The sequence below is a fragment of the Tenrec ecaudatus genome, chromosome 3 (genome assembly GCF_050624435.1).
Source record: "Tenrec ecaudatus isolate mTenEca1 chromosome 3, mTenEca1.hap1, whole genome shotgun sequence".
In the NCBI taxonomy this organism is placed as follows: domain Eukaryota; kingdom Metazoa; phylum Chordata; class Mammalia; order Afrosoricida; family Tenrecidae; genus Tenrec; species Tenrec ecaudatus.
Genome location: NC_134532.1, coordinates 123,165,881 through 123,178,376, shown reverse-complemented (window position 1 = coordinate 123,178,376; position 12,496 = coordinate 123,165,881). Strand labels below are relative to the sequence as shown.

Sequence of the window (12,496 nt, the reverse complement as noted above, 5' to 3'; positions counted from 1 at the left end):
AAGCAAAGGGTTTCACATTTTTTTCAAATCCACATAGATCTTTTTCAAGAATAGACCACATGCTGGGACACAAGTCCACCCTGAGTAAATCCAAACACATAGATATTATCTAGACATCTTTCTCAGATCACCATACCATAAAGCTGGAGATTAGTAAGAGGGCTTCTAGAAAAGCAAGGGCAATCAATTGGAGAATGAACAATGATCTCCTGCGACATGAATGAGTACAGGCCCATATCAGAGAGGATATTAGGAAGTTTCTAGAAACTAACGAGAACAAGCATACAGTGTATAAAAACTTATGGGACACTGCAAAGGCAGTTATCAGAGGTAGCTTGATATTATTAAATGCATACATGAAAAAAGAAGAAAGGCGTATGACAGATATGTTAACACAAAAGCTCCAACAACTAGAACGGTCAGCAGAACAACCACTCCAATAGCAAGAGAAAAGAAATAATAAAAATCAGGGCAGATTTAAACCAGTGGTTAGACAAGAGATCAATGCAAAAGATAAATGCAGCTTAAAGCTGGTTCTACAAAAGAATTAACAAAATTAATAGTCCTCTGGCAAAGCTTACCAAAAATACAAAGGAGCAAACATCAATAGCCAGGATGAGGGATGAATCAGGGGCAATAACAACAAACCCCAATGAGATAAAATGGATAATTACAAAGTACTATGAAGGTTTGTATTCTAATGAATTCAGAAACCTGGAAGACATGGATAAATATTTGGAAAAACAGTCTCTCCCTAGATTATCTCAGTTAGAGATCAAGAACCTCAACAAACCCATAGTGAAGGAAGAAATAGAGAGGGTCATAAAAAACCCACCAAGCAAAAAGGCCCCAGGGCCAGATGGTTTCACAGCAAAATTCTACCAAACATTCAGGGAAGAGTTGACACCAATCCTTCACAAAGTATTGCATAACATAGGAGAGGACAGCAAATTCTCAAACTCATTTTACGAAATCAGCATTACTTTGATACCCAAGCAGGGCAAAGACCCCACAGGTATAGAGAATTATAGGCCAATATCTCTAATGAACATAGATGTAAAAATCCTTAACAAAATATTGGACAATAGAATACAAAAGTATATAAAACATATCATCCACCATGACCAGGTAGGACTCATCCCAGGGATGCAGGGGTGGTTTAAGATCTGAATATCCATCAATATCATACATCACATCGAGAAGAAAAAGGATAAAAACCATATGATAATATCCATAGATGCAGAAAAAGCATTTGACAACATCCAGCACCCATTCCTAATCAAGACACTCATGAAGTTAGGATTGGAAGATAAATTCCTCAATCTGATACAAGCTATATATGAAAGACCAATGGCCAACATCATAGTCAATGGAGAAAAGACAAGAACAATCCCACTGAAAAAGGGTACAAGACAAGGATGAGCCCTGTCCCCACTTCTATTCAATATCATTTTGGAGGTTATGGCTAGCAACATAAGACAGTGGAAGGACATCAAAGAGATCCAAATGGGAGAGGAGGAGGTGAAACTATCGTTATTTGCAGACAACATGATCCTGTACATTGAAAACCCCAAAAGCTCCACAGCTGGAGTACTTACAGTGACAGAGGAATATGGAAGAGTAGCAGGATACAAGATCAATAAACAGAAGTTGGTAGGTTTTCTATACACATCGGACAGGGCCATGGAAGAGGGAATTAAGAGGGAAGTGCCCTTCACAGTAGCTAAGAACAAACTGAAATACCTAGGAATATATTTAACAAAAAAATACTAAAGACCTACATAAGGAAAACTTTAAAACCCTATTACAGGAAACCAAAAGCGACCTCCACAAATGGAAGAACCTTCCCTGCTCATGAAATGGAAGGCTCAACATAGTAAAGAAGACAGTCCTACCTAAAGCACTTTACAAGTTCAATGCTACACCAATTCAAATACCATCAACCCTCTTCAAAGAATTGGAAAAACTGACCACCAATTTCATATGAAGGGGTAAGAAACCCAGAATTAGCAGAGAACTCCTCAAGAAGAAGGACACAGTTGGGGGACTCGCCCTACCCGATTTTAATGCCCATTACACAGCTACAGTCGTCAAAACAGCGTGGTACTGGTACAATGACACTCAGACCAGTGGAAAAGAATAGAAAGCCAAGAGTAAAATCATCAGCATATAGACAACTGATCTTCGACAAGGGCCCCCAAACCATCAAGTGGGAAGCAGATGCCCTCTTTAAGAAGTGGTGCTGGAAACAATGGATATCCACATGTAGAAAGATGAAACAAGACATTTACCTCACGCGATGCACAAGAATAAACTCAAGGTAGAACACAGACCTAGAAGTTAAACCCCAAACCATCAGGACCATCAAGGAGGAAATTGGGACTAACCTCAGAGTACTGGCCCAGGGAGCTCATAGGCTCACTGCAATAGGGAATGGTACATACACAGGTGAACTGGAAATCGACAAATGGGATCTAATAAGAATAAAGCACTTTTGCACCTCTAAAGACTTCACCAAGAGGGCGACAAGACAGCCCACAGACTGGGTTTTTAGTAATGACACATCAGACAAAGGGCTCATTACTAAAATCTATAACACCACCGTGACCTGCAAAAAGAGGAAAACAGTTAACCCCCTAAGGAAGTGTGCAAAAGAACTGAAAAGAACTTTCACTAGAGAGGAGATCAATATGGCCAATAAGCATATGAGAAAGTGTTTCAGGTCATTAGCCATAAGAGAAATGCAAATCAAAACAACCATGAGATACCACCTAACACCCCTGAGGCTAGCCCAAATCAGCAAATCAGAGAGCAACAAGTGTTGGAGGGGCTGTGGTGAAGTAGGAACCCTCCTCCACTGCTGGTGGTCGTGTAGATTTGTACAGCCACTGTGGAAAGCAATCTGGTGATACTTAAAGAAAATGGAAATTGATCTACCTATGACCCAGCTATCTCTCTACTGAGCATAACCCGGTGGAAGCAACAAATAGAACACGACCAGTCATATGCGCTCCAATGTTTATTGCATCACAATTCACAATCGCAAAGACTTGGAAAAGGCCTAAGTTTCCATCAATAGACGAGTGGATTAGTACACTTTGGCACATACACACAATGGAGTACTATGCAGCACTGAAAAGCATGGACAAGCACATGAAACACGTTATTTCGTGGGCAGAGCTGGAAGGAATTATGTTAAACGAGGTAAGCCAGACTCAAAAGGACAGGTATAACATGAGGCCCCTGAGGTAAGCACAATCAGCATGCCAGGAATAGAAGAATAAACATCTATCTCACAATAAACGTGTGGAAGCATAGATAGTTGGAGGGACGGCATGCCACACCTAGGGAGGTACATGAAAGCCCAGCATAAGGAAGGGGAAGTGGGGCAGGGGGAGGGAGAAGCAGGGTGGGAAGAAACCGAGTGGATGGTATGGGGGGAACAGGGCACTAACCCACCCAGGGGAGAGTATTGGTGTGTCCCACAGAAATGGAATATGCATACGGACCCCACCATGACACACCAAAACATAAAGTATGGAGGAATACACAAAAACTGGACCATATGCTGGCCCCATCCAGAATTAGCCCGACCCCCATAATCAAAGGGAGTACCACAGAAAATGAAAATAGATCGTCTGGTGTGGGAAAGGAACTGACCTACCACCCCCCACCCAGAAGGAAGCTGAAGCAAAGGAAGGAGGAAGAACAGAGCAGGGCATACCTGGGCCCGCCAAGCTCAGAGGACGATAGGCCGACTGGAAGGGCCCAATGTACAGAGAGGACCATACAACTGGCCCCACGGTAAGATGCGACATCCTGCACTGACCCATGGCCCTACACGGGACAGCGCTTGAGACACAGTGGGGGATGTGCAACTGAGCTGACCCCACCACACTGAAGCAAACACTGGGGGTGTGCAATGGAGCAGCGGGGGAAGCAGAGCAAGGAGATTCTGAGGGAGTATAAAGGATGGACTTTGGGGCCAGGACTTGGCACCCCACCAGACTCATCCAGAAAATACTCCTAAGGTCAACAAATAGACTTTGAACTACTAACAGACTTTTTTTTTTTTTTGCTGTCTTTTTGTTTTGTTTTTTTCTCTTCTTTTAAATTTTGTATGTCAGTGGCTTTTTTGTTTGCTAGCTTGTCAGTGTTTATGCCGTCAATGCCATGTTCTTATGTGCCACTTTGGTGTGGTCAAAGCCATCCACAATTTTATGCACTTATTACTATATCTACAGGTCCACCTAGATAAGGTAGGCTGGACAAACAATGTGAGGAGAAAATAATGAGACCAACGGTCCCAGAGGGACATGAGAGTGTTCGAGGTAAGGGAAGGGAGGAGGTGTTGGCCAACACAGGGACTAGGGGAAAATGAGTGGTTCAAAACCAGTGCCAGGGAGGGGAAAGGAGGACTGGTAGGGAGTGATCCAAGGGCAAGGTAACTGAGAGGAATTACTGAAACCAGAATGAAGGATGAACATGGTAGTGGGACGGGAGGAAAGCGTAAGGAAATAGAGGACAGGAGTAGGAAGCAAAGGGCAGACATAGAAGCCTAAATACAGACACGTACATATGTAAATATATTTATGATTATGGGGGAAATAGACCTATGTGCATATATTTATAGGTTCAGTAGTAGGGTAGCAGGTGTACATTGGGCCTCCTCATGCATACTCCCTCAATACAATAGCATCTTGCTCAGCTAAACAGTCATTCCATGATACCCACCTTCCCGACATAATCACTGAAGACAGACGTGTGCATAAGCAAACGTGGTGAAGAAAGCTGATGGTGCCCAGCTATCAAAAAGATATAGTGTCTGGGGTCTTAAAGGCTTGAAGGCAAACAAGTGGCCATCTAGCTCAGAAGCAACAAAGCCCACAGAGAAGAAGCACACAGCCTAAGTGAATACAATGTGTTGAACGGACCAGGTAGCAGACACCAAAGAACAAAAATCATCATTGTGTGATCACCTTCCTCACATAAACACTGAAGACGAATGTGTGCATAAGTAAGTGTGGTGAAGAAGGCTGATGGTGCCCGGCTATTGAGTGATATAGCATCCGGGGACTTAAAGGCTTGAAAGTAAAAAAGCGGCCATCTAGCCCAGAAGCAACAAAGCCCACATGGAAGCAGCACACCAGCCTGTGTGGTCATGAAGGGCCGAGGGGACCAGATTTCAAACAACAAAGGCAAGGGGGGGGGGAGGGAAATCATATCACCATGAATAAAGGGAGTGCGTGATCTCTAGACAGCTGAACATCCTTTGCAGAGGGGTAGTGGGGAGAAGATGAGTCACTCAGGGTTCAGGGTAGCAACAATGAAACTCAAAACCTTCCTCTAGTTCTTGAACACTTCTTCCCCCCCAATTATCATGATCCCAATTCTACCTTGCAGACCTGGTTAGACCAGAGGATGCACAGCGGTGCAGTAGGGACTTGGAAACACAGGGAATCTAGCACAGACGAACCCTTCAGGACCAGCGGTGAGAGTGGCGACACTGGGAGGGAAGGGGGCATAGAAAGGGGGGAACCGATCTCATGGAGCTACATGTAACCTTCTCTCTGGGGGATGGGGAACAGGAAAGTGGGTGAGGGGAGACTCTGGGCAGTGTAAGATAAGATAAAATAATAATTTATAAATTATTAAGGGTTCATGAGGGAGGGGGGGCAGGGAGGGAGGGGAAGGGAAAAAAGGAAAATGAGCTGATTCCAGGAACCCAAGTGGAAGGCAAATTTTGAGAATGATGAGGGCAACGAATGTATAAGGGTGCTTTACTTAATTGATGTATATATGGATTGTGATAAGAGTTGTATGAGCCCCAATAAAATGATTTATTAAAGAAATAACATATATGCCTACCTACTGCATTATTTCTAGATGTTTTAATCAGAATGTTCTATACTATTGTAGCAGAGGAATGATTCAAGAGACAGTTAATTAATAGAATTCACAGAGCCATTCCAAAGAAAAAATGCTAAAGAGAAACTGTAAGGGGGAACCGATCACAATGATTGATGCCTAATTACTGACATGCCTTCCCTCCTACACACACACACACACACACACACACACACACACACACACGGGGGATGAACAATAGAAATGTGGGTGAAAGGAGACAGCATGTGTAAGATATGAAAACAATAATTTAGAATTTATCAAAGGGGTACAAGAGTAGAAGGGGGTGGGAGAGAAAAGGGGGACTGAAACCAAGGGCTCAAGTAGAAAGCAAATGTTTTGAGAATGATGATGGCAACAATGTACAAATTGTGCTTCATGCAATGGATGGATGGATAGATTGTGATAAGAGTTGTACGAGCCCCCAGCAAAATGATTTTTTGTAAAAAAAAAAAAAAAGAGCTCTAAGAGCCACCAATAAAATGATTTTTAAATAATAAATTAATTTTTAAAAAGTGAGAATCTGTAAATCAACGAAGTAGTGTTTCTTGTAAAGAAACTGTGATTACCAGATCCAAGATATGCATCAGCATTATGAAAGATTTCTCTTAGCAAGTAGGAAAATATCCCAATCTTTTTCTCTTTCTTTGAATTGTATCCCCCCGCAGGTTTACCTAGTAAGTGTAGTTGTTAATTAGTAACATCACCAGACAGATAACAAGTGTTTTCCCTTTCATTTGGGGCGTCAAGTTGCCACTGTCTGCTGTCTTCTCTTGGGACTGCCTAAGGCCCCTTGCAACAATCCATTGCTGCATGACCTTGATTTATAGGACATGGGGGTACAGTGGACAAGGATATTGTCTTCACTCTAAATTGTTTGGTGTTAAAATAGCACGCTGAGTAATAACAGCTAGGATCACAGGGACAGGCATTTATATGTTTCTATTTGTGCCCCATCTTCAGGTTCATGAGAAATCTACATTCCTGGTAACTTTTAGAAAAGAAGTCCTAGGCCTGGGTCCTCCTCTTCTCGCTATGTCGTAAGGATCGCCAGGGGAGAGGCCTCTAGAAAGTGGTATATGGCTCTTCAAGCCTGGTAAAAAATTACCATCATACATTACAATATGGTAAATCATATGCTTCTATACAATATATACAATGGCATGTAGCATATGTATATAAACATATTACATTAAGAATTTAAAATTTTTAATGAAAGCATGTAAAACAATTGACAGCTACAGAATTATAACAGGTTCAAATACTTCGTATTTATTTCTTATTAGAAATGTTGCCTTCATGTAAAAGACAAGACCCATGACAAACAAACAACAAAACATATTGTTGAGAACAAGGGAGATCAGAGCACAGATCCAAAGCCCATCTGTAGGCAATGGGACATCCCCTCACAGAGGGGGAATAGGGAAGGCACAAGTCAACCAGGGCACAGTATAGCATCAATGAAACACACAATATTCCTCTGGTTCCTTGAGGTTTCCACACCCCTCGCTGTCATGACCTCAGTGCTGCCTCTCACTTGGAACCTGAGCATGTGCACAGGTACAGACAGATAAGAGATAAGAGCTCATGATACACGGAATCCAGGAACAGGAATATCAATACAAGAAGAGTTGGGGGAAAGTGGAAATTGGTGGGGAGGAAGGGGGAACCGCTAGCAATGATTGACACATAACCACACACACCCCTCCAGGGGGAAGAACAACAGAAACCATGGGGGAGGGGAGATGGCGGTCGGTGTGACAGATGAAAATAATAATAATTTATAATTCACCAAGGGATCACGAGGGTGGGGGGAGGAAATAGAGAAGCGGATACCAAGGGCTCAATAGAAAGTAAATGTCTAGAAAAGAATGATGGCAATATATGTACAAATATGCTTGATACAGTTGATGTATGGAATGTTATAAGAGTTGTAAGAGCCCCCAATAAAATGATCTTTCAATAAAAATAAATATTGCCTTAATCTTCATGAAATTTAGACTCCAAAACTGCAAAACCGAGCTTAAATTGTATGCTGAATAAAGGATGATGTATTCAAAAGATAGGTCAATTCTGATTCCCAGGGACCCCATTAAAACAACAGCAACACACTCACTGCCAGTGTGTTGATGCTGACTGATAATGATCCCACAGGACATGGTAGGCCTGCCTCTCTAGGTTCTAGGGCTCTAAATCTCTACAGGAGCACAGAATTTTATATTTCTTCCATGAGCTGGCTGGTGGGTTTGAACTGCTAGCCTTGAGTTAGAAAGCCATAACATAAAATTACCCTTGTCAAAGTGTACAGTTCAGAGGCATTGCCCACACTGACCATGTGTAATTGCTACCTCTGTCCTGTTCTAAAATATTTGCATCACCCTAAAAGAACACCTGGTCTCCATCAAACCTATCCCTTTCCTTTTTCCACAGCGCCTGGCACCCTCTTTGCTTCTGGCTCTCTGAATTTACCCCATTTAGATACTTCATATACGCTGAAACCTACAATAGTGCAGAGAGGCTTTATGGCACATTTTCAAATATATCATTGGGTCCTTGAAACTGTCACCCTGAGATACTATCGAAACTTCAACCTGAACCTGAGACCACATTTCTCTGGGTGGGGGGTCGGGAACCAGAGGGTCACACAAAAGAAAGACTATTACCTGAAAATACAGTGCTCTACTGAAAATCTATCTCTATGTGACCATATGCTCAACACAGACTCTTTTGCAGAAATGAGGAGATGGAGGAGGAGAGGTGGGGAGAGGGGGCAGAGAAACAAGAGCCCTGGAAATGGCACAACCAGAACAAAACTAAAAGAATGTTGGCATGCTAAGGTCACTGAACAGCTTATATAGAAATTGTCAAATCGGGACCCAATTTACCGTGTAAGCTTTCACTGAAAACATAATAAAATATTTATTAATTAAAAGGCCAGAACAGTGGCTTGTGTGCAAAATGACCTTTTCATGATTTATCCCACAATATCACCTTTCCTTGGGCTCTGTACCTGTGCTCTAGACCCCTCACTCTCCTGAATGTTGCTTGGAAACATTCCTGCCTCCAAACATTTGCGCATCAATCCCTGGTTCATTTCTCCTCCAGGTCCACCCACATCCATCTTTCAAAGACCCTTTCCAGACACTTGCCTTACCATACCTCCCCATGCCAGAGAAATGGGAGCTGCGCTCTCCAGGTCTCCTTCCACCGTCTCTGTGCCATAGACCCACAGGACTGCATAATAAAGCCCCATGCTATTTACTGAATTGTTGATCAGCTGACCAGCTCAATTTTATGCCTTGATTTCTTTTCCTCAACTTTTAAAGAATACATTTTTGCTGTTAGGTGCCATCAAGTCAGTTTCAATTTATAGCTACCTGATTGATATACAACAGATTGAAAGGGTGCCCAGTTGCACACTGTCCTCACAATCACTGCTGTTTCAGCCCGCTGCAGCCAGTGTGCTCACCATTGGAGGCTCTCCTCTTCTTATGTTGATCCTCTACGTCATCAAACATGATGCCCTTTTCCAGGGACCAGCCTTTCCTAATAACATGTCCAAATAGCCTGAGACAAAGTCTCACCATCCTTGCTTCTAAGGAGCATCCGGTTGTACTTCATCTTCCTGAAAAGATGGTGGGATGTGCAATTAGCATTGAAAATGAGCCCATGGAGCAAAGCACTACTCTGACACCCAGGGGATGAGCAGACGCTAGCGTTGACTCAACCACGGCACATTTATTTTGTGACTAGATATGTTAGAAAAACTGCAGCGATTGGGCCTTTTTGCCTGCTGGATTGCAGCACCTCAATACGTCACGAGAACTTCAAACTCCAACCTTCAGAAGCAAACTCACCTAGCTAAAAAACGAAACAAACAATGCCAAAATCCCTTGAGATAGGTAAGGTTTATTGTGCCAACTTGGCCGATAAACACAAGTGGGATTAACTGAAGGGTGAAGAGATAAATGACTCAGTGAGCCTCGCCTTCCTAGTTCTTGGGTCTCTTGATTTCTGATGGTCAGAACAGGGTGCAGCTGCCTTTGCCAGTTCCCTGCTTTAGCTGGCAAGGCCCCCTTCCTGCAAGACATCCCCGAGGAGAAGCCACATGGACCTACCCTAATGCAGCCCTGGGTACTGGAGCAGCCATGTGGAGACTCCTGCCAGAGCTGAGCTGATTACACCCTCACTGATTCGGCTTTCCTCCTGAATTCGACATCATTGCATGTGTTCTCTGAGACTGAGGAGGACTTTGTAGATTGGTGTCGGACATACAGGCTAATGTTGGGCTTATGGGCTTGGACTAGACTGGGTTGCGATGCTTTCTTAATTACACTTACCCTTTATATAAAACTCTTATACATGAGTTTCTGTGGATTTTTTCCCCTAGTTTACCCAGACTGACACATCACTTTTCCAGAAAATTCAGTTACAACCATGTACCAAAATTGTGTCATAATCTTGCTGCAAGAGAAGACTTCTCTTCACACACACACACACACACACACACACACACACACACACACACACACACACACACTTCCTCCATCACCTGTCAGCTCTTCAACCTGTCCGCCAGCCCCCTTACTACATTAGGGGCTCTAATAAGAGCGAGGCGAGGACAGCCTTGGTGAGGCTCCTTGCTTGAACACCTCCCCCATGGGGAGGAATCCTGGACTTCATACTCTAGGCTCTTTTGAAACAAGGTGGGGGAGGCTCAGCCCACTGCCTGGGAAACCATTCAACAAGAAAGGACTTCTGTAGTCAATTCAAAGTGAGTTCTAGGTAGTGCATTGTGTAGGTGAAGAGAATGTTAACACATCCTTGTGCCACAAGGAAAACAGAAAATATATGTTAAGTTAAAGTCCTGCAATGTTTGGCTGTTTGTCTTGACCTATAGCTACAGAGAGCGATGAGTAGGTCCTAGAACAAAGACCTAAATTCATTAAAGTGTATCAGAACTCTCTGTGCACATTTTATCAAGGAATGTATTTGTTTCTTCCTAGAATGAGGTAAATTAAATTGGACCTTGAAGAGATTTGGAACATTGTTGCTTAAACATTGTTACAATCCTCCTTTCTGTCTATGTTTGTTATTTGCCAAGGAGTTACCAAGGCCAGATATGAAACAGTTATTCTTTTTGGTGGGGAGAGATTTTTTCCTTCTTACACTTTATTTTTATAATTATTTCTTAAAATAATATTTATTTTATTATTCTGAAAAAAATAATTTATTTTAATTTATTATTCATTGGGAGTTAATACATATATCATATTATTCCATAGGTCAATCACATCCAGCAGTATTGCATAATTGCTACCACAATCAATTTCCAACCATTCTTTTTCCTCCTGGACTCCTTGACATCATCTGCTGTGTTAGGCAGGGTTCTCTAGAGAAACAAAATGAGGACACTTATGATAATAGATAGATGAGAGATTGGTTTATACAGTGATTACAGTGGGCTCCCTTCAATTCACTGTCGTAGAAGTCCTTCAACTCATGTAGGTTGCTGGGTCCAAGATCAAGGAAGCAGACAGTGGAGTCCTCCCTGGGGCAAGGTAGGCAGAGTCTGCCTGAAGGCAGCAAACAGCAGGATGGCCTGGAGGTGATATCAAACTCAAGCAATGCCAGGCAACAGGATCCACCAGCTTCAAGCTCAAGAGATGTATGGGTGTGTGCACCAGCAGCATGGCAAAGCAGGTCTTGAAGGAGCCTCAAGCTCCAACTACACGATCCACAGGTTGGCTTGGCCCACAGATAAGTGTAGCTCACAGGTTGAGGCAGAGAACTAGCTAAAGCAGGAGCACACTGGTCCGATCACCAGAGAACAAGAGAGACAGGGGTGGGTCTTGGAGAGCCATTTATCTCTTTGTCCTCCAATCAAACTACGACCTGATTAATCCTACATGTTCCTATTGGGCAGGTTGGTACAATATACCTATCACATCTCTCTGTACCCATACCCCCCTGAAACCTGTATTCTACTTGCTATCCCTATAGGTTCATCAATCTTGGAGTTCATTTAACACAACTTCAAGAGGGTGACCCCCAATGACACAGTACATCTGAGATAAACCCTAATATGAACAAGCAAAAATAAAAACCAAACAAAAATACAGAAAATGTTGAAAACCAGACCAGGTCCAGCATGAAGGGAGTTATTCTTGACTCTCCCTCGCAAGTTCAGGTTTAGGAATTAACAGATGGCCCAAGCTGGAGAATCAGAGTGCTGCTCCTCTCTGGCAGGAGTTACCAAGAAAGATGTTCTTTTATCTGCTCACTTTATAGGAAGGAAATGAGTCTTGGGGTGCCAGGGATAGCTAGTCTGCCACATAGAGAAAGGAGAGAGCCAAAAAGACCTTGGGGGCAGCCATGCCTCAAATCAGCTGCGTCCCAGACTTCCCAGTTACATCCACACACAGCACCAATTATTTTTACTCCAAATAAAACAATCTTAATTCATATACTCTCCCCCTAATCTTCATCCCAAGGTATAACTTGGGCTTCCAAAAGAAAGTGAACATTATGTGGAAGTCCATAAAACAGAGTTTCCATTTTTGAGATTTTTCCAATTAAAAGCAGATGA

The 12,496-nt window shown here is 42.8% G+C and overlaps 1 non-coding gene across 1 annotated transcript; it reads right to left on the bottom strand.

Moving 5' to 3' along the window:
* Window positions 1-10,513: 10,513 nt before the first annotated feature.
* LOC142444240 (small Cajal body-specific RNA 21) lies at window positions 10,514-10,647 on the bottom strand. Its single transcript, XR_012783886.1, has one exon.
* Between the last annotated feature and the right edge of the window lie 1,849 nt (window positions 10,648-12,496).